At 40.4% G+C, this 19,930-nt stretch overlaps 33 non-coding genes across 33 annotated transcripts; 19 read left to right on the top strand and 14 right to left on the bottom strand.

Annotated features, from left to right (window-relative positions):
• Positions 1–163: 163 nt before the first annotated feature.
• trnap-agg (transfer RNA proline (anticodon AGG)) lies at positions 164–234 on the bottom strand. Its single transcript has one exon. It is a non-coding gene; the product is annotated as a tRNA-Pro (tRNA).
• Positions 235–553: 319 nt separating this feature from the next.
• trnal-aag (transfer RNA leucine (anticodon AAG)) lies at positions 554–635 on the top strand. The gene has a single exon. It is a non-coding gene; the product is annotated as a tRNA-Leu (tRNA).
• A 489-nt stretch (positions 636–1,124) lies between these two features.
• Positions 1,125–1,195, bottom strand: trnap-agg (transfer RNA proline (anticodon AGG)). Its single transcript has one exon. It is a non-coding gene; the product is annotated as a tRNA-Pro (tRNA).
• A 320-nt stretch (positions 1,196–1,515) lies between these two features.
• Positions 1,516–1,597, top strand: trnal-aag (transfer RNA leucine (anticodon AAG)). Its single transcript has one exon. It is a non-coding gene; the product is annotated as a tRNA-Leu (tRNA).
• Positions 1,598–2,089: 492 nt separating this feature from the next.
• trnap-ugg (transfer RNA proline (anticodon UGG)) lies at positions 2,090–2,161 on the bottom strand. The gene has a single exon. It is a non-coding gene; the product is annotated as a tRNA-Pro (tRNA).
• Positions 2,162–3,429: 1,268 nt separating this feature from the next.
• On the top strand, positions 3,430–3,501 carry trnap-cgg (transfer RNA proline (anticodon CGG)). Its single transcript has one exon. It is a non-coding gene; the product is annotated as a tRNA-Pro (tRNA).
• Positions 3,502–4,395: 894 nt separating this feature from the next.
• Positions 4,396–4,467, top strand: trnap-agg (transfer RNA proline (anticodon AGG)). Its single transcript has one exon. It is a non-coding gene; the product is annotated as a tRNA-Pro (tRNA).
• An 894-nt stretch (positions 4,468–5,361) lies between these two features.
• On the top strand, positions 5,362–5,433 carry trnap-ggg (transfer RNA proline (anticodon GGG)). Its single transcript has one exon. It is a non-coding gene; the product is annotated as a tRNA-Pro (tRNA).
• Positions 5,434–6,329: 896 nt separating this feature from the next.
• On the top strand, positions 6,330–6,401 carry trnap-agg (transfer RNA proline (anticodon AGG)). Its single transcript has one exon. It is a non-coding gene; the product is annotated as a tRNA-Pro (tRNA).
• Positions 6,402–6,893: 492 nt separating this feature from the next.
• trnal-aag (transfer RNA leucine (anticodon AAG)) lies at positions 6,894–6,975 on the bottom strand. The gene has a single exon. It is a non-coding gene; the product is annotated as a tRNA-Leu (tRNA).
• A 321-nt stretch (positions 6,976–7,296) lies between these two features.
• Positions 7,297–7,368, top strand: trnap-ugg (transfer RNA proline (anticodon UGG)). The gene has a single exon. It is a non-coding gene; the product is annotated as a tRNA-Pro (tRNA).
• A 492-nt stretch (positions 7,369–7,860) lies between these two features.
• Positions 7,861–7,942, bottom strand: trnal-aag (transfer RNA leucine (anticodon AAG)). The gene has a single exon. It is a non-coding gene; the product is annotated as a tRNA-Leu (tRNA).
• Positions 7,943–8,263: 321 nt separating this feature from the next.
• Positions 8,264–8,335, top strand: trnap-ugg (transfer RNA proline (anticodon UGG)). Its single transcript has one exon. It is a non-coding gene; the product is annotated as a tRNA-Pro (tRNA).
• A 492-nt stretch (positions 8,336–8,827) lies between these two features.
• On the bottom strand, positions 8,828–8,909 carry trnal-aag (transfer RNA leucine (anticodon AAG)). The gene has a single exon. It is a non-coding gene; the product is annotated as a tRNA-Leu (tRNA).
• Positions 8,910–9,229: 320 nt separating this feature from the next.
• Positions 9,230–9,300, top strand: trnap-agg (transfer RNA proline (anticodon AGG)). The gene has a single exon. It is a non-coding gene; the product is annotated as a tRNA-Pro (tRNA).
• A 492-nt stretch (positions 9,301–9,792) lies between these two features.
• trnal-aag (transfer RNA leucine (anticodon AAG)) lies at positions 9,793–9,874 on the bottom strand. The gene has a single exon. It is a non-coding gene; the product is annotated as a tRNA-Leu (tRNA).
• Positions 9,875–10,195: 321 nt separating this feature from the next.
• Positions 10,196–10,267, top strand: trnap-ugg (transfer RNA proline (anticodon UGG)). Its single transcript has one exon. It is a non-coding gene; the product is annotated as a tRNA-Pro (tRNA).
• Positions 10,268–10,759: 492 nt separating this feature from the next.
• On the bottom strand, positions 10,760–10,841 carry trnal-aag (transfer RNA leucine (anticodon AAG)). The gene has a single exon. It is a non-coding gene; the product is annotated as a tRNA-Leu (tRNA).
• A 320-nt stretch (positions 10,842–11,161) lies between these two features.
• trnap-agg (transfer RNA proline (anticodon AGG)) lies at positions 11,162–11,232 on the top strand. Its single transcript has one exon. It is a non-coding gene; the product is annotated as a tRNA-Pro (tRNA).
• An 893-nt stretch (positions 11,233–12,125) lies between these two features.
• Positions 12,126–12,197, top strand: trnap-agg (transfer RNA proline (anticodon AGG)). Its single transcript has one exon. It is a non-coding gene; the product is annotated as a tRNA-Pro (tRNA).
• A 491-nt stretch (positions 12,198–12,688) lies between these two features.
• On the bottom strand, positions 12,689–12,770 carry trnal-aag (transfer RNA leucine (anticodon AAG)). The gene has a single exon. It is a non-coding gene; the product is annotated as a tRNA-Leu (tRNA).
• Positions 12,771–13,090: 320 nt separating this feature from the next.
• Positions 13,091–13,162, top strand: trnap-ugg (transfer RNA proline (anticodon UGG)). The gene has a single exon. It is a non-coding gene; the product is annotated as a tRNA-Pro (tRNA).
• Positions 13,163–14,038: 876 nt separating this feature from the next.
• Positions 14,039–14,110, top strand: trnap-agg (transfer RNA proline (anticodon AGG)). Its single transcript has one exon. It is a non-coding gene; the product is annotated as a tRNA-Pro (tRNA).
• Positions 14,111–14,602: 492 nt separating this feature from the next.
• Positions 14,603–14,684, bottom strand: trnal-aag (transfer RNA leucine (anticodon AAG)). Its single transcript has one exon. It is a non-coding gene; the product is annotated as a tRNA-Leu (tRNA).
• Positions 14,685–15,005: 321 nt separating this feature from the next.
• trnap-ugg (transfer RNA proline (anticodon UGG)) lies at positions 15,006–15,077 on the top strand. The gene has a single exon. It is a non-coding gene; the product is annotated as a tRNA-Pro (tRNA).
• Positions 15,078–15,569: 492 nt separating this feature from the next.
• Positions 15,570–15,651, bottom strand: trnal-aag (transfer RNA leucine (anticodon AAG)). Its single transcript has one exon. It is a non-coding gene; the product is annotated as a tRNA-Leu (tRNA).
• Positions 15,652–15,972: 321 nt separating this feature from the next.
• Positions 15,973–16,044, top strand: trnap-ugg (transfer RNA proline (anticodon UGG)). The gene has a single exon. It is a non-coding gene; the product is annotated as a tRNA-Pro (tRNA).
• Positions 16,045–16,536: 492 nt separating this feature from the next.
• trnal-aag (transfer RNA leucine (anticodon AAG)) lies at positions 16,537–16,618 on the bottom strand. Its single transcript has one exon. It is a non-coding gene; the product is annotated as a tRNA-Leu (tRNA).
• Positions 16,619–16,939: 321 nt separating this feature from the next.
• trnap-ugg (transfer RNA proline (anticodon UGG)) lies at positions 16,940–17,011 on the top strand. The gene has a single exon. It is a non-coding gene; the product is annotated as a tRNA-Pro (tRNA).
• A 464-nt stretch (positions 17,012–17,475) lies between these two features.
• On the bottom strand, positions 17,476–17,557 carry trnal-aag (transfer RNA leucine (anticodon AAG)). The gene has a single exon. It is a non-coding gene; the product is annotated as a tRNA-Leu (tRNA).
• Positions 17,558–17,877: 320 nt separating this feature from the next.
• trnap-agg (transfer RNA proline (anticodon AGG)) lies at positions 17,878–17,949 on the top strand. Its single transcript has one exon. It is a non-coding gene; the product is annotated as a tRNA-Pro (tRNA).
• A 1,458-nt stretch (positions 17,950–19,407) lies between these two features.
• On the bottom strand, positions 19,408–19,489 carry trnal-aag (transfer RNA leucine (anticodon AAG)). The gene has a single exon. It is a non-coding gene; the product is annotated as a tRNA-Leu (tRNA).
• A 320-nt stretch (positions 19,490–19,809) lies between these two features.
• trnap-ugg (transfer RNA proline (anticodon UGG)) lies at positions 19,810–19,881 on the top strand. Its single transcript has one exon. It is a non-coding gene; the product is annotated as a tRNA-Pro (tRNA).
• The last annotated feature ends 49 nt before the right edge of the window (positions 19,882–19,930 follow it).

Genomic DNA, 19,930 nt, shown 5'->3' with positions numbered 1-19,930 from the left:
AAAGCAGGTTTGTGCGTTGATGGCAACTAAGAACAAAGACAAAATATTCACTAGCTTTTCCCAAAAACAGCTGGTTTAAGGGATATCAATTGGAATCCTGAAAACATTTCACGAAATATCAGCTCATCTTTCTTAGGCTGTGCACAACATTGAGCAAAGAACGAGGCTCGTCCGGGATTTGAACCCGGGACCTCTCGCACCCTAAGCGAGAATCATACCCCTAGACAACGAGCCACAGCAACATAATATGACATGTCAATTTTGAAAATGCTCAAATTATTAGCAGGGGTGCAAGGGTTTAAGAACAATTGTATAATTCCAATTTATTGCCGTCAAATTACAATATTCATTCTTCCTTTGGACTGCATTGAAGTCCTACTTTGTAATTCAAAAATAGTAACAAATGTCCTCTGATATAGTGCTGCCGAGTTTTCCAAGGTGCTGGATCAATGCTGCAGTTCGAGGAGACGTTGTTTCAAATCCTTGCAAGGGCATTCAACCCTTTGCATTGCAGCATCTTTTTGAAAGGCCATTAAGAATGTTAGAGTTTTGTGGTAGTGTGGCCGAGCGGTCTAAGGCGCTGGATTAAGGCTCCAGTCTCTTAGGAGGCGTGGGTTCAAATCCCACCACTGCCAGTACATGATCTGTGTTCAAGGATTATTTTGAAATGCTTTTCTCAAAGGCAATACTGTTGAATGGCAATTTCTCAGTTACATGCTTCGAATTCCTCAAAAAAGCGACAACATTCCTTGAACACCTACACAAGGTCTCACTTTGTGGATCTTTCATTCACACTAACGCAATTGGCAGTTAATTATGCCAAAAAGAATCAATTTGAGATCACGAGCACAAGTTGAATAGCGTGAAAGTGTGAAAAATATATACTCCTTAATGCATTTCAGTAATGACATGCCCTGATGTATGTGCCTTAAGATAATATTCCAATACATTCTATTCCCATAAAGCAGGTTTGTGCGTTGATGGCAACTAAGAACAAAGACAAAAATATTCACTAGCTTTTCCCGAAAAAGCTGGTTTAAGGGATATCAATTGGAATCCTGAAGCATTTCACGAAATATCAGCTCAATCTTCTAGGCTGTGCACAACATTGAGCAAAGAACCGAGGGCTCGTCCGGATTTGAACCCGGGACCTCTCGCACCCTAAGCGAGAATCATACCCCTAGACCAACGAGCCACAGCAACATAATTTGACATGTCAATTTTTGAAAATGCTCAAATTATTAGCAGGGGTGCAAGGGTTTAAGAACAATTGTATAATTCCAATTTATTGCCGTCAAATTACAATATTCATTCTTCCTTTGGACTGCATTAAAGTCCTACTTTGTAATTCAAAAATAGTAACAAATGTCCTGTGATATAGTGCTGCCGAGTTTTCCAAGGTGCTGGATCAATGCTCCAGTTCGAGGAGACGTTGTTTCAAATCCTTGCAAGGGCATTCAACCCTTTGCATTGCAGCATCATTTTGAAAGGCCATTAAGAATGTTAGAGTTTTGTGGTAGTGTGGCCGAGCGGTCTAAGGCGCTGGATTAAGGCTCCAGTCTCTTAGGAGGCGTGGGTTCAAATCCCACCACTGCCAGTAAATGATCTGTGTACAAGGAGTATTTTGAAATGCTTTTCTCAAAGGCAATACTGTTGAATGGCAATTTCTCAGTTACATGCTTCGAATTTCCTCAAAAAAGCGACAACATTCCTTGAACACCTACACAAGGTCTCACTTTGTGGATCTTTCATTCACACTAACGCAATTGGCAGTTAATTATGCCAAAAAGAATCAATTTGAGATCACGAGCACAAGTTGAATAGCGTGAAAGTGTGAAAAATATATACTCCTTAATGCATTTCAGTAATGACATGCCCTGATGTATGTGCCTTAAGATATATTCCAATACATTCTATTCCCAATAAAGCAGGTTTGTGCGTTGATGGCAACTAAGAACAAAGACAAAAATATTCACTAGCTTTTCCCGAAAAAAGCTGGTTTAAGGGATATCAATTGGAATCCTGAAGCATTTCACGAAATATCAGCTCAATCTCTCAAGGCTGTTCCCAACATTGGGCAAAGAACCGAGGGCTCGTCCGGGATTTGAACCCGGGACCTCTCGCACCCAAAGCGAGAATCATACCCCTAGACCAACGAGCCACATCAACCTAATTTGATATGACAATTTTTGAAAATGCTCAAATGATTAACAGGGGTGCAAGCGTTTAAGAACAATTGTATAATTCCAATTTATTGCCGTCAAATTACAATATTCATTCTTCCTTTGGACTGCATTAAAGTCCTACTTTGTAATTTAAAAATAGTAACAAATGTCCTGTGATATAGTGCTGCCGAGTTTTCCCAGGTGCTGGCATCAATGCTCCAGTTCGGAGGAGGGGCGTTGCTTTCAAAATCCTTGCAAGGGCAATCAACCCTTTGGCATTGCAGCATTCATTTGAAAGGGGCCATTAAGATGTTAGTATTTTGTGTGGTAGTGTGGCCGAGCGGTCTAAGGCGCTGGGATTTAGAGCCTCAACCAGGTCTCTTGGAGGCGTGGGTTCAAATCCCAACCACTGCCAGTACATGAAACTGTGTTCAAGGAGTATTTGAAATGCTTTCCTCAAAGGCAATAAAGTGTTTGAATGGAATTTCTCCAGTTACATTGTTCTTAGTTGCCATCAACGCACAAACCTGCTTTATTGGGAATAGAATGTATTGGAATATATCTTGGGGCACATACAACAGGGCATGTCATTACTGAAATGCATTGAGGAATATATATTTTTCACACTTCCACACTATTCAACTTGTGCTCGTGATCTCAAATTGATTCTCTTTGGCATAATTAACTGCCAATTGCGTAAGTGTGAATGAAAGATCCACAAAGTGAGACCTTGTGTAGGTGTTCAAGGAATGTTGTCGCTATTTTGAGGAAATTCGAAGCATGTAACTGAGAAATTGCCGTTCAACAGTATTGCCTTTGAGAAAAGCATTTCAAAATAATCCTTGAACACAGATCATGTACTTGCAGTGGTGGGATTCTAACCCACGCCTCCAAAGAGAATGGAGCCTAAATCCAGCGCCTTAGACCGCTCGGCCACACTACCACAAAACTCTAACATTCTTAATGGCCTTTCAAAATGGTGCTGCAATGCAAAGGGTTGAATGCCCTTGCAAGGATTTGAAACAACGCCTCCTCGAACTGGAGCATTGATCCAGCACCTTGGAAAACTCGGCAGCACTATATCACAGGACATTTGTAACTATTTTTAAAATTACAAAGTAGGACTTTGATGCAGTCCAAAGGAAGAATGAATATTGTAATTTGACGGCAATAAATTGGAATTATACAATTGTTCTTAAACGCTTGCACCCCTGTTAATCATTTGAGCATTTTCAAAAATTGTCATATCAAATAAGGTTGATGTGGCTCGTTGGTCAAGGGGTATGATTCTCGCTTCGGGTGCAAGAGGTCCCGGGCTCAAATCCCGGACGAGCCCTCGGTTATTTGCCCAATGTTGGGAACAGCCTTGAGAGATTGAGCTGATATTTCGTGAAATGCTTCAGGATTCCAATTGATATCCCTTAAACCTGCTATTTTCGGGAAAAGCTAGTGAATATTTTTGTCTTTGTTCTTAGTTGCCATCAACGCACAAACCTGCTTTATTGGGAATAGAATGTATTGGAATATATCTTAAGGCACATACATCAGGGCATGTCATTACTGAAATGCATTAAGGAGTATATATTTTTCACACTTTCACGCTATTCAACTTGTGCTCGTGATCTCAAATTGATTCTTTTTGGCATAATGAACTGCCAATTGCGTTAGTGTGAATGAAAGATCCACAAAGTGAGACCTTGTGTAGGTGTTCAACGAATGTTGTCGCTTTTTTGAGGAAATTTGAAGCATGTAACTGAGAAATTGCCATTCAACAATATTGCCTTTGAGAAAAGCATTTCAAAATACTCCTTGAACACAGGTAATGTACTAGCAGTGGTGGGATTTGAACCCACGCCTCCTTAGAGACTGGAGCCTTAACCCAGCAGCTTAGACCGCTCGGCCGCACTACCACATAACTCTATCATTCTTAATGGCCTTCCAAAATGATGCTGCAATGCAAAGGGTTGAATGCCCTTACAAGGATTTGAAACAACGTCTCCTCGAACTGGAGCATTGATCCAGCACCTTGAAAAACTCGGCAGCACTATATCACAGGACATTTGTTACTATTTTTGAATTACAAAGTAGGACTTTAATGCAGTCCAAAGGAAGAATGAATATTGTAATTTGACGGCAATAAATAGGAATTATACAATTGTTCTTAAACCCTTGCACCCCTGCTAATAATTTGAGCATTTTCAAAAATTGACCTGTCAAATTATGTTGCTGTGGCTCGTTGGTCTAGGCGTATGATTCTCGCTTAGGGTGCGAGAGGTCCCGGGTTCGAATCCCGTAGGAGCCCTCGGTTCTTCGCATAATAATGTGCACAGCCTAGAAAGATTGAGTTGATATTTCGTGAAATGCTTCAGGATTCCAATTGATATCCCTTAAACCAGCTGATTTCGGGAAAAGCTAGTGAATATTTTTGCCTTTGTTCTTAGTTGCCATCAACGCACAAACCTGCTTTATTGGGAATAGAATGTATTGGAATATATCTTGGGGCACATACAACAGGGCATGTCATTACTGAAATGCATTAAGGAGTATATATTTTTCACACTTTCACACTATTCAACTTGTGCTCGTGATCTCAAATTGATTCTCTTTGGCATAATTAACTGCCAATTGCGTTAGTGTGAATGAAAGATACACAAAGTGAGACCTTGTGTAGGTGTTCAACGAATGTTGTCGCTTTTTTCTGGGGATTCGAAGCATGTAACTGAGAAATTGCCATTCAACAGTATTGCCTTTGAGAAAAGCATTACAAAATACTCCTTGAACACAGATCATGTACTGGCAGTAGTTGGATTTGAACCCACGCCTCCTAAGAGACTGGAGCCTTAATCCATCGCCTTAGACCGCTCTGCCACACTACCACAAAACTCTAACATTCTTAATGGCCTTTAAAAATGATGCTGCAATGCAAAGGGTTGAATGCCCTTGCAAGGATTTGAAACAACGTCTCCTCGAACTGGAGCATTGATCCAGCACCTTGGAAAACTCGGCAGCACTATATCACAGGACATTTGTTACTATTTTTGAATTACAAAGTAGGACTTTAATGCAGTCCAAAGGAAGAATGAATATTGTAATTTGACGGCAATAAATTGGAATTATACAATTGTTCTTAAACCCTTGCACCCCTGCTAATAATTTGAGCATTTTCAAAAATTGACATGTCATTTTATGTTGCTGTCGCTCGTTGGTCTAGGGGTATGATTCTCGCTTGGGGTGCGAGAGGTCCCGGGTTCAGATCCCGGACGAGCCCTCGGTTCTTTGCTCAATGTTGTGCACAGCCTAGAAAGATTGAGTTGATATTTCGTGAAATGCTTCAGGATTCCAATTGATATCCCTTAAACCAGCTGATTTCGGGAAAAGCTAGTGAATATTTTTGCCTTTGTTCTTAGTTGCCATCAACGCACAAACCTGCTTTATTGGGAATAGAATGTATTGGAATATATCTTGGGGCACATACAACAGGGCATGTCATTACTGAAATGCATTAGGGAGAATATGTACTTTTCACACTTTCACACTATTCAACTTGTGCTCGTGATCTCAAATTGATTCTCTTTGGCATAATTAACTGCCAATTGCGTTAGTGTGAATGAAAGATACACAAAGTGAGACCTTGTGTAGGTGTTCAACGAATGTTGTCGCTTTTTTCTGGGGATTCGAAGCATGTAACTGAGAAATTGCCATTCAACAGTATTGCCTTTGAGAAAAGCATTTCAAAATAATCCTTGAACACAGATCATGTACTGGCAGTGGTTGGATTTGAACCCACGCCTCCTAAGAGATTGGAGCCTTAATCCAGCGCCTTAGACTGCTCGTCCACACTACCACAAAACTCTAACGTTCTTAATGGCCTTTCAAAATGATGCTGCAATGCAAAGGGTTGAATGCCCTTGCAAGGATTTGAAACAACGTCTCCTCGAACTGGAGCATTGATCCAGCACCTTGGAAAACTCGGCAGCACTATATCACAGGACATTTGTAACTATTTTTGAATTACAAAGTAGGACTTTAATGCAGTCCAAAGGAAGAATGATTATTGTAATTTGACGGCAATAAATTGCAATAATACAATTGTTCTTAAACCCTTGCACCCCTGCTAATAATTTGAGCATTTTCAAAAATTGACATGCCATATTATGTGGCTGTGGCTCTTTGGTCTAGGGGTATGCTTCTCGCTTAGGGTGCGAGAGGTCCCGGGTTTAAATCCCGGACGAGCCCTCGGTTCTTTGCTCAATGTTGTGCACAGCCTAGAAAGATTGAGCTGATATTTCGTGAAATGTTTCAGGATTCCAATTGATATCCCTTAAACCAGCTGTTTTTGGGAAAAGCTAGTGAATATTTTTGTCTTTGTTCTTAGTTGCCATCAACGCACAAACCTGCTTTATTGGGAATAGAATGTATTGGAATATATGTTAAGGCACATACATCAGGGCATGTCATTACTGAAATGCATTAAGGAGTATATATTTTTCACACTTTCACGCAATTCAACTTGTGCTTGTGATCTCAAATTGATTCTTTTTGTCATTATTAACTGCCAATTGCGTTAGTGTGAATGAAAGATCCACAAAGTGAGACCTTGTGTAGGTGTTCAAGGAATGTTGTCGCTTTTTTGAGGAAATTCGAAGCATGTAACTGAGAAATTGCCATTCAACAGTATTGCCTTTGAGAAAAGCATTTCAAAATACTCCTTGAACACAGATCATGTACTGGCAGTGGTGGGATTTGAACCCACGCCTCCTAAGAGACTGGAGCCTTAATCCAGCGCCTTAGACCGCTCGGCCACACTACCACAAATCTCTAACATTCTTAATGGCCTTTCAAAATGATGCTGCAATGCAAAGGGTTGAATGCCCTTGCAAGGATTTGAAACAAAGCCTCCTCGAACTGGAGCATTGATCCAGCACCTTGGAAAACTCGGCAGCACTATATCACAGGACATTTGTAACTATTTTTAAAATAACAAAGTAGGACTTTGATGCAGTCCAAAGGAAGAATGAATATTGTAATTTGACGGCAATAAATTGGAATTATACAATTGTTCTTAAACGCTTGCACCCCTGTTAATCATTTGAGCATTTTCAAAAATTGTCGTCTCAAATAATGTAGATGTGGCTCGTTGGTCTAGGGGTATGATTCTCGCTTTGGGTGCGAGAGGTCCCGGGTTCAAATCCCGGACGAGCCCTCGGTTCTTTGCCCACTGTTGGGAACAGCCTTGAGAGATTGAGCTGATATTTCGTGAAATGCTTCAGGATTCCAATGGATATCCCTTAAACCAGCATTTTTCGGGAAAAGCTAGTGAATATTTTTGTCTTTGTTCTTAGTTGCCATCAACGCACAAACCTGCTTTATTGGGAATAGAATGTATTGGAATATATCTTAAGCCACATACATCAGGGCATGTCATTACTGAAATGCATTAAGGAGTATATATTTTTCACACTTTCACGCTATTCAACTTGTGCTCGTGATCTCAAATTGATTCTTTTTGGCATAATTAACTGCCAATTGCGTTAGTGTGAATGAAAGATCCTCAAAGTGAGACCTTGTGTAGGTGTTCAAGGAATGTTGTCGCTTTTTTGAGGAAATTCGAAGCATGTAACTGAGAAATTGCCATTCAACAGTATTGCCTTTGAGAAAAGCATTTCAAAATACTCCTTGAACACAGATCATGTACTGGCAGTGGTGGGATTTGAACCCACGCCTCCTAAGAGACTGGAGCCTTAATCCAGCGCCTTAGACCGCTCGGCCACACTACCACAAATCTCTAACATTCTTAATGGCCTTTCAAAATGATGCTGCAATGCAAAGGGTTGAATGCCCTTGCAAGGATTTGAAACAAAGCCTCCTCGAACTGGAGCATTGATCCAGCACCTTGGAAAACTCGGCAGCACTATATCACAGGACATTTGTAACTATTTTTAAAATAACAAAGTAGGACTTTGATGCAGTCCAAAGGAAGAATGAATATTGTAATTTGACGGCAATAAATTGGAATTATACAATTGTTCTTAAACGCTTGCACCCCTGTTAATCATTTGAGCATTTTCAAAAATTGTCGTCTCAAATAATGTAGATGTGGCTCGTTGGTCTAGGGGTATGATTCTCGCTTTGGGTGCGAGAGGTCCCGGGTTCAAATCCCGGACGAGCCCTCGGTTCTTTGCCCACTGTTGGGAACAGCCTTGAGAGATTGAGCTGATATTTCGTGAAATGCTTCAGGATTCCAATGGATATCCCTTAAACCAGCATTTTTCGGGAAATGCTAGTGAATATTTTTGTCTTTGTTCTTAGTTGCCATCAACGCACAAACCTGCTTTATTGGGAATAGAATGTATTGGAATATATCTTAAGCCACATACATCAGGGCATGTCATTACTGAAATGCATTAAGGAGTATATATTTTTCACTCTTTCACGCTATTCAACTTGTGCTCGTGATCTCAAATTGATTCTTTTTGGCATAATTAACTGCCAATTGCGTTAGTGTGAATGAAAGATCCTCAAAGTGAGACCTTGTGTAGGTGTTCAAGGAATGTTGTCGCTTTTTTGAGGAAATTCGAAGCATGTAACTGAGAAATTGCCATTCAACAGTATTGCCTTTGAGAAAATCATTTCAAAATAATCCTTGAACACAGATCATGTACTGGCAGTGGTGGGATTTGAACCCACGCCTCCTAAGAGACTGGAGCCTTAATCCAGCGCCTTAGACCGCTCGGCCACACTACCACAAAACTCTAACTTTCTTAATGGCCTTTCAAAATGATGCTGCAATGCAAAGGGTTGAATGCCCTTGCAAGGATTTGAAACAACGTCTCCTCGAACTGGAGCATTGATCCAGCACCTTGGAAAACTCGGCAGCACTATATCACAGGACATTTGTTACTATTTTTGAATTACAAAGTAGGACTTTAATGCAGTCCAAAGGAAGAATGAATATTGTAATTTGACGGCAATAAATTGGAATTATACAATTGTTCTTAAACCCTTGCACCCCTGCTAATAATTTGAGCATTTTCAAAAATTGACATGTCAAATTATGTTGCTGTGGCTCGTTGGTCTAGGGGTATGATCTCGCTTAGGGTGCGAGAGGTCTCGGGTTCAAATCCCGGACGAGCCCTCGGTTCTTCGCTCAATGATGTGCACAGCCTAGAAAGATTGAGTTGATATTTCGTGAAATGCATCAGGATTCCTATTGATATCCCATAAACCAGCTGATTTCGGGAAAAGCTAGTGCATATTTTTGCCTTTGTTCGTAGTTGCCATCAACGCACAAACCTGCTTTATTGGGAATAGAATGTATTGGAATATATCTTGGGGCACATACAACAGGGCATGTCATTACTGAAATGCATTAAGGAATATATATTTTTCACACTTCCACACTATTCAACTTGTGCTCGTGATCTCAAATTGATTCTCTTTGGCATAATTAACTGCCAATTGCGTTAGTGTGAATGAAAGATACACAAAGTGAGACCTTGTGTAGGTGTTCAAGGAATGTTGTCGCTTTTTTGAGGAAATTCGAAGAATGTACCTGAGAAATTGCCATTCAACAGTATTGCCTTTGAGAAAAGCATTTCAAAATAATCCTTGAACACAGATCATGTACTGGCAGTGGTGGGATTTGAACCCACGCCTCCTAAGAGACTGGAGCCTTAATCCAGCGCCTTAGACCGCTCGGCCACACTACCACAAATCTCTAACATTCTTAATGGCCTTTCAAAATGATGCTGCAATGCAAAGGGTTGAATGCCCTTGCAAGGATTTGAAACAAAGCCTCCTCGAACTGGAGCATTGATCCAGCACCTTGGAAAACTCGGCAGCACTATATCACAGGACATTTGTAACTATTTTTAAAATAACAAAGTAGGACTTTGATGCAGTCCAAAGGAAGAATGAATATTGTAATTTGACGGCAATAAATTGGAATTATACAATTGTTCTTAAACGCTTGCACCCCTGTTAATCATTTGAGCATTTTGAAAAATTGTCGTCTTAAATAATGTAGATGTGGCTCGTTGGTCTAGGGGTATGATTCTCGCTTTGGGTGCGAGTGGTCCCGGGTTCAAATCCCGGACGAGCCCTCGGTTCTTTGCCCACTGTTGGGAACAGCCTTGAGAGATTGAGCTGATATTTCGTGAAATGCTTCAGGAGTCCAATGGATATCCCTTAAACCAGCTTTTTTCGGGAAAAGCTAGTGAATATTTTTGTCTTTGTTCTTAGTTGCCATCAACGCACAAACCTGCTTTATTGGGAATAGAATGTATTGGAATATATCTTAAGCCACATACATCAGGGCATGTCATTACTGAAATGCATTAAGGAGTATATATTTTTCACACTTTCACGCTATTCAACTTGTGCTCGTGATCTCAAATTGATTCTTTTTGGCATAATTAACTGCCAATTGCGTTAGTGTGAATGAAAGATCCTCAAAGTGAGACCTTGTGTAGGTGTTCAAGGAATGTTGTCGCTTTTTTGAGGAAATTCGAAGCATGTAACTGAGAAATTGCCATTCAACAGTATTGCCTTTGAGAAAATCATTTCAAAATAATCCTTGAACACAGATCATGTACTGGCAGTGGTGGGATTTGAACCCACGCCTCCTAAGAGACTGGAGCCTTAATCCAGCGCCTTAGACCGCTCGGCCACACTACCACAAAACTCTAACATTCTTAATGGCCTATAAAAATGATGCTGAAATGCAAAGGGTTGAATGCCCTTGCAAGGATTTGAAACAACGTCTCCTCGAACTGGAGCATTGATCCAGCACCTTGGAAAACTCGGCAGCACTATATCACAGGACATTTGTTACTATTTTTGAATTACAAAGTAGGACTTTAATGCAGTCCAAAGGAAGAATGAATATTGTAATTTGACGGCAATAAATTGGAATTATACAATTGTTCTTAAACCCTTGCACCCCTGCTAATAATTTGAGCATTTTCAAAAATTGACATGTCAAATTATGTTGCTGTGGCTCGTTGGTCTAGGGGTATGATCTCGCTTAGGGAGCGAGAGGTCTCGGGTTCAAATCCCGGACGAGCCCTCGGTTCTTCGCTCAATGATGTGCACAGCCTAGAAAGATTGAGTTGATATTTCGTGAAATGCATCAGGATTCCTATTGATATCCCATAAACCAGCTGATTTCGGGAAAAGCTAGTGCATATTTTTGCCTTTGTTCATAGTTGCCATCAACGCACAAACCTGCTTTATTGGGAATAGAATGTATTGGAATATATCTTGGGGCACATACAACAGGGCATGTCATTACTGAAATGCATTAAGGAATATATATTTTTCACACTTCCACACTATTCAACTTGTGCTCGTGATCTCAAATTGATTCTCTTTGGCATAATTAACTGCCAATTGCGTTAGTGTGAATGAAAGATACACAAAGTGAGACCTTGTGTAGGTGTTCAAGGAATGTTGTCGCTTTTTTGAGGAAATTCGAAGAATGTACCTGAGAAATTGCCATTCAACAGTATTGCCTTTGAGAAAAGCATTTCAAAATAATCCTTGAACACAGATCATGTACTGGCAGTGGTGGGATATGAACGCACACCTCCAATAAGACTAGAGCCTAAACCCATCGCCTTAGACCGCTCTGCCACACTACCACAAAACTCTAACATTCTTAATGGCCTTTCAAAATGATGCTGCAATGCAAAGGGTTGAATGCCCTTGCAAGGATTTGAAACAACGTCTCCTCGAACTGGAGCATTGATCCAGCACCTTGGAAAACTCGGCAGCACTATATCACAGGACATTTGTAACTATTTTTGAATTACAAAGTAGGACTTTATACAGTCCAAAGGAAGAATGATTATTGTAATTTGACGGCAATAAATTGCAATAATACAATTGTTCTTAAACCCTTGCACCCCTGCTAATAATTTGAGCATTTTCAAAAATTGACATGCCATATTATGTGGCTGTGGCTCTTTGGTCTAGGGGTATGCTTCTCGCTTAGGGTGCGAGAGGTCCCGGGTTTAAATCCCGGACGAGCCCTCGGTTCTTTGCTCAATGTTGTGCACAGCCTAGAAAGATTGAGCTGATATTTCGTGAAATGTTTCAGGATTCCAATTGATATCCCTTAAACCAGCTGTTTTGGGAAAAGCTAGTGAATATTTTTGTCTTTGTTCTTAGTTGCCATCAACGCACAAACCTGCTTTATTGGGAATAGAATGTATTGGAATATATGTTAAGGCACATACATCAGGGCATGTCATTACTGAAATGCATTAAGGAGTATATATTTTTCACACTTTCACGCAATTCAACTTGTGCTTGTGATCTCAAATTGATTCTTTTTGTCATTATTAACTGCCAATTGCGTTAGTGTGAATGAAAGATCCACAAAGTGAGACCTTGTGTAGGTGTTCAAGGAATGTTGTCGCTTTTTTGAGGAAATTCGAAGCATGTAACTGAGAAATTGCCATTCAACAGTATTGCCTTTGAGAAAAGCATTTCAAAATACTCCTTGAACACAGATCATGTACTAGCAGTGGTGGGATTTGAACCCACGCCTCCTAAGAGACTGGAGCCTTAATCCAGCGCCTTAGACCGCTCGGCCACACTACCACAAATCTCTAACATTCTTAATGGCCTTTCAAAATGATGCTGCAATGCAAAGGGTTGAATGCCCTTGCAAGGATTTGAAACAAAGCCTCCTCGAACTGGAGCATTGATCCAGCACCTTGGAAAACTCGGCAGCACTATATCACAGGACATTTGTAACTATTTTTAAAATAACAAAGTAGGACTTTGATGCAGTCCAAAGGAAGAATGAATATTGTAATTTGACGGCAATAAATTGGAATTATACAATTGTTCTTAAACGCTTGCACCCCTGTTAATCATTTGAGCATTTTAAAAATTGTCGTCTCAAATAATGTAGATGTGGCTCGTTGGTCTAGGGGTATGATTCTCGCTTTGGGTGCGAGAGGTCCCGGGTTCAAATCCCGGACGAGCCCTCGGTTCTTTGGCCAATGTTGGGAACAGCCTTGAGAGATTGAGCTGATATTTCGTGAAATGCTTCAGGATTCCAATTGATATCCCTTAAACCAGCTTTTTTCGGGAAAAGCTAGTGAATATTTTTGTCTTTGTTCTTAGTTGCCATCAACGCACAAACCTGCTTTATTGGGAATAGAATGTATTGGAATATATCTTAAGCCACATACATCAGGGCATGTCATTACTGAAATGCATTAAGGAGTATATATTTTTCACACTTTCACGCTATTCAACTTGTGCTCGTGATCTCAAATTGATTCTTATTGGCATAATGAACTGCCAATTGCGTTAGTGTGAATGAAAGATCCACAAAGTGAGACCTTGTGTAGGTGTTCAAGGAATGTTGTCGCTTTTTTGAGGGAATTCGAAGCATGTAACTGAGAAATTACCAATCAACAGTATTGCCTTTGAGAAAAGCATTTCAAAACAATCCTTGAACACAGATCATGTACTGGCAGTGGTGGGATTTGAACCCACGCCTTAATCCAGCGCCTTAGACCGCTCGGCCACACTACCACAAAACTCTAACATTCTTAATGGCCTTTCAAAATGATGCTGCAATGCAAAGGGTTGAATGCCCTTGCAAGGATTTGAAACAACGTCTCCTCGAACTGCAGCATTGATCCAGCACCTTGGAAAACTCGGCAGCACTATATCAGAGGACATTTGTTACTATTTTTGAATTACAAAGTAGGACTTTAATGCAGTCCAAAGGAAGAACGAATTTTGTAATTTGACGGCAATAAATTGGAATTATACAGTTGTTCTTAAACCCTTGCACCCCTGCTAATAATTTGAGCATTTTCAAAAATTGACATGTCAAATTATGTTCATCTGGGTCGTTGGTCTAGGGGTATGATTCTCGCTTAGGGTGTGAGAGGTCACGGGTTCAAATCCCGGACGAGCCCTCGGTTCTTTGCTCAATGTTGTGCACAGCCTAGAAAGATTGAGCTGATATTTCGTGAAATGTTTCAGGATTCCAATTGATATCCCTTAAACCAGCTGTTTTTGGGAAAAGCTAGTGAATATTTTTGTCTTTGTTCTTAGTTGCCATCAACGCACAAACCTGCTTTATTGGGAAGAGAATGTATTGGAATATATGTTAAGGCACATACATCAGGGCATGTCATTACTGAAATGCATTAAGGAGTATATATTTTTCACACTTTCACGCAATTCAACTTGTGCTTGTGATCTCAAATTGATTCTTTTTGTCATTATTAACTGCCAATTGCGTTAGTGTGAATGAAAGATCCACAAAGTGAGACCTTGTGTAGGTGTTCAAGGAATTTTGTCGCTTTTTTGAGGAAATTCGAAGCATGTAACTGAGAAATTGCCATTCAACAGTATTGCCTTTGAGAAAAGCATTTCAAAATACTCCTTGAACACAGATCATGTACTGGCAGTGGTGGGATTTGAACCCACGCCTCCTAAGAGACTGGAGCCTTAATCCAGCGCCTTAGACCGCTCGGCCACACTACCACAAATCTCTAACATTCTTAATGGCCTTTCAAAATGATGCTGCAATGCAAAGGGTTGAATGCCCTTGCAAGGATTTGAAACAAAGCCTCCTCGAACTGGAGCATTGATCCAGCACCTTGGAAAACTCGGCAGCACTATATCACAGGACATTTGTAACTATTTTTAAAATAACAAAGTAGGACTTTGATGCAGTCCAAAGGAAGAATGAATATTGTAATTTGACGGCAATAAATTGGAATTATACAATTGTTCTTAAACGCTTGCACCCCTGTTAATCATTTGAGCATTTTCAAAAATTGTCGTCTCAAATAATGTAGATGTGGCTCGTTGGTCTAGGGGTATGTTTCTCGCTTTGGGTGCGAGAGGTCCCGGGTTCAAATCCCGGACGAGCCCTCGGTTCTTTGCCCAATGTTGGGAACAGCCTTGAGAGATTGAGCTGATATTTCGTGAAATGCTTCAGGATTCCAATTGATATCCCTTAAACCAGCTTTTTTCGGGAAAAGCTAGTGAATATTTTTGTCTTTGTTCTTAGTTGCCATCAACGCACAAACCTGCTTTATTGGGAATAGAATGTATTGGAATATATGTTAAGGCACATACATCAGGGCATGTCATTACTGAAATGCATTAAGGAGTATATATTTTTCACACTTTCACGCAATTCAACTTGTGCTTGTGATCTCAAATTGATTCTTTTTGTCATTATTAACTGCCAATTGCGTTAGTGTGAATGAAAGATCCACAAAGTGAGACCTTGTGTAGGTGTTCAAGGAATGTTGTCGCTTTTTTGAGGAAATTCGAAGCATGTAACTGAGAAATTGCCATTCAACAGTATTGCCTTTGAGAAAAGCATTTCAAAATACTCCTTGAACACAGATCATGTACTGGCAGTGGTGGGATTTGAACCCACGCCTCCTAAGAGACTGGAGCCTTAATCCAGCGCCTTAGACCGCTCGGCCACACTACCACAAATCTCTAACATTCTTAATGGCCTTTCAAAATGATGCTGCAATGCAAAGGGTTGAATGCCCTTGCAAGGATTTGAAACAAAGCCTCCTCGAACTGGAGCATTGATCCAGCACCTTGGAAAACTCGGCAGCACTATATCACAGGACATTTGTAACTATTTTTAAAATAACAAAGTAGGACTTTGATGCAGTCCAAAGGAAGAATGAATATTGTAATTTGACGGCAATAAATTGGAATTATACAATTGTTCTTAAACGCTTGCACCCCTGTTAATCATTTGAGCATTTTCAAAAATTGTCGTCTCAAATAATGTAGATGTGGCTCGTTGGTCTAGGGGTATGATTCTCGCTTTGGGTGCGAGAGGTCCCGGGTTCAAATCCCGGACGAGCCCTCGGTTCTTTGCCCAATGTTGGGAACAGCCTTGAGAGATTGAGCTGATATTTCGTGAAATGCTTCAGGATTCCAATTGATATCCCTTAAACCAGCTTTTTTCGGGAAAAGCTAGTGAATATTTTTGTCTTTGTTCTTAGTTGCCATCAACGCACAAACCTGCTTTATTGGGAATAGAATGTATTGGAATATATCTTAAGCCACATACATCAGGGCATGTCATTACTGAAATGCATTAAGGAGTATATATTTTTCACACTTTCACGCTATTCAACTTGTGCTCGTGATCTCAAATTGATTCTTTTTGGCATAATTAACTGCCAATTGCGTTAGTGTGAATGAAAGATCCTCAAAGTGAGACCTTGTGTAGGTGTTCAAGGAATGTTGTCGCTTTTTTGAGGAAATTCGAAGCATGTAACTGAGAAATTGCCATTCAACAGTATTGCCTTTGAGAAAAGCATTTCAAAATACTCCTTGAACACAGATCATGTACTGGCAGTGGTGGGATTTGAACCCACGCCTCCTAAGAGACTGGAGCCTTAATCCAGCGCCTTAGACCGCTCGGCCACACTACCACAAAACTCTAACATTCTTAATGGCCTTTCAAAATGATGCTGCAATGCAAAGGGTTGAATGCCCTTGCAAGGATTTGAAACAAAGCCTCCTCGAACTGGAGCATTGATCCAGCACCTTGGAAAACTCGGCAGCACTATATCACAGGACATTTGTAACTATTTTTAAAATAACAAAGTAGGACTTTGATGCAGTCCAAAGGAAGAATGAATATTGTAATTTGACGGCAATAAATTGGAATTATACAATTGTTCTTAAACGCTTGCACCCCTGTTAATCATTTGAGCATTTTCAAAAATTGTCGTCTCAAATAATGTAGATGTGGCTCGTTGGTCTAGGGGTATGATTCTCGCTTTGGGTGCGAGAGGTCCCGGGTTCAAATCCCGGACGAGCAGCTTTGAGAGATTGAGCTGATATTTCGTGAAATGCTTCAGGATTCCAATTGATATCCCTTAAACCAGCTTTTTTCGGGAAAAGCTAGTGAATATTTTTGTCTTTGTTCTTAGTTGCCATCAACGCACAAACCTGCTTTATTGGGAATAGAATGTATTGGAATATATCTTAAGCCACATACATCAGGGCATGTCATTACTGAAATGCATTAAGGAGTATATATTTTTCACACTTTCACGCTATTCAACTTGTGCTCGTGATCTCAAATTGATTCTTTTTGGCATAATTAACTGCCAATTGCGTTAGTGTGAATGAAAGATCCTCAAAGTGAGACCTTGTGTAGGTGTTCAAGGAATGTTGTCGCTTTTTTGAGGAAATTCGAAGCATGTAACTGAGAAATTGCCATTCAACAGTATTGCCTTTGAGAAAATCATTTCAAAATAAACCTTGAACACAGATCATGTACTGGCAGTGGTGGGATTTGAACCCACGCCTCCTAAGAGACTGGAGCCTTAATCCAGCGCCCTAGACCGCTCGGCCACACTACCACAAAACTCTAACATTCTTAATGGCCTATAAAAATGATGCTGCAATGCAAAGGGTTGAATGCCCTTGCAAGGATTTGAAACAACGTCTCCTCGAACTGGAGCATTGATCCAGCACCTTGGAAAACTCGGCAGCACTATATCACAGGACATTTGTTACTATTTTTGAATTACAAAGTAGGACTTTAATGCAGTCCAAAGGAAGAATGAATATTGTAATTTGACGGCAATAAATTGGAATTATACAATTGTTCTTAAACCCTTGCACCCCTGCTAATAATTTGAGCATTTTCAAAAATTGACATGTCAAATTATGTTGCTGTGGCTCGTTGGTCTAGGGGTATGATTCTCGCTTAGGGTGCGAGAGGTCCCGGGTTCAAATCCCGGACGAGCCCTCGGTTCTTCGCTCAATGATGTGCACAGCCTAGAAAGATTGAGTTGATATTTCGTGAAATGCATCAGGATTCCAATTGATATCCCTTAAACCAGCTGATTTCGGGAAAAGCTAGTGATTATTTTTGCCTTTGTTCGTAGTTGCCATCAACGCACAAACCTGCTTTATTGGGAATAGAATGTATTGGAATATATCTTGGGGCACATACAACAGGGCATGTCATTACTGAAATGCATTAAGGAATATATATTTTTCACACTTTCACACTATTCAACTTGTGCTTGTGATCTCAAATTGATTCTCTTTGGCATAATTAACTGCCAATTGCGTTAGTGTGAATGAAAGATACACAAAGTGAGACCTTGTGTAGGTGTTCAACGAATGTTGTCGCTTTTTTCTGGGGATTCGAAGCATGTAACTGAGAAATTGCCATTCAACAGTATTGCCTTTGAGAAAAGCATTTCAAAATAATCCTTGAACACAGATCATGTACTGGCAGTGGTTGGATTTGAACCCACGCCTCCTAAGAGATTGGAGCCTTAATCCAGCGCCTTAGACTGCTCGTCCACACTACCACAAAACTCTAACGTTCTTAATGGCCTTTCAAAATGATGCTGCAATGCAAAGGGTTGAATGCCCTTGCAAGGATTTGAAACAACGTCTCCTCGAACTGGAGCATTGATCCAGCACCTTGGAAAACTCGGCAGCACTATATCACAGGACATTTGTAACTATTTTTGAATTACAAAGTAGGACTTTAATGCAGTCCAAAGGAAGAATGATTATTGTAATTTGACGGCAATAAATTGCAATAATACAATTGTTCTTAAACCCGTGCACCCCTGCTAATAATTTGAGCATTTTCAAAAATTGACATGCCATATTATGTGGCTGTGGCTCTTTGGTCTAGGGGTATGCTTCTCGCTTAGGGTGCGAGAGGTCCCGGGTTTATATCCCGGACGAGCCCTCGGTTCTTTGCTCAATGTTGTGCACAGCCTAGAAAGATTGAGCTGATATTTCGTGAAATGTTTCAGGATTCCAATTGATATCCCTTAAACCAGCTGTTTTTGGGAAAAGCTAGTGAATATTTTTGTCTTTGTTCTTAGTTGCCATCAACGCACAAACCTGCTTTATTGGGAATAGAATGTATTGGAATATATGTTAAGGCACATACATCAGGGCATGTCATTACTGAAATGCATTAAGGAGTATATATTTTTCACACTTTCACGCAATTCAACTTGTGCTTGTGATCTCAAATTGATTCTTTTTGTCATTATTAACTGCCAATTGCGTTAGTGTGAATGAAAGATCCACAAAGTGAGACCTTGTGTAGGTGTTCAAGGAATGTTGTCGCTTTTTTGAGGAAATTCGAAGCATGTAACTGAGAAATTGCCATTCAACAGTATTGCCTTTGAGAAAAGCATTTCAAAATACTCCTTGAACACAGATCATGTACTGGCAGTGGTGGGATTTGAACCCACGCCTCCTAAGAGACTGGAGCCTTAATCCAGCGCCTTAGACCGCTCGGCCACACTACCGCAAATCTCTAACATTCTTAATGGCCTTTCAAAATGATGCTGCAATGCAAAGGGTTGAATGCCCTTGCAAGGATTTGAAACAAAGCCTCCTCGAACTGGAGCATTGATCCAGCACCTTGGAAAACTCGGCAGCACTATATCACAGGACATTTGTAACTATTTTTAAAATAACAAAGTAGGACTTTGATGCAGTCCAAAGGAAGAATGAATATTGTAATTTGACGGCAATAAATTGGAATTATACAATTGTTCTTAAACGCTTGCACCCCTGTTAATCATTTGAGCATTTTAAAAATTGTCGTCTCAAATAATGTAGATGTGGCTCGTTGGTCTAGGGGTATGATTCTCGCTTTGGGTGCGAGAGGTCCTGGGGTCAAATCCCGGACGAGCCCTCGGTTCTTTGGCCAATGTTGGGAACAGCCTTGAGAGATTGAGCTGATA

Source organism: Gadus morhua, unplaced genomic scaffold, assembly GCF_902167405.1.
Source record: "Gadus morhua unplaced genomic scaffold, gadMor3.0, whole genome shotgun sequence".
NCBI classification, from domain to species: Eukaryota; Metazoa; Chordata; class Actinopteri; order Gadiformes; family Gadidae; genus Gadus; species Gadus morhua.
This window is presented reverse-complemented; position numbering and strand designations above follow the sequence as displayed.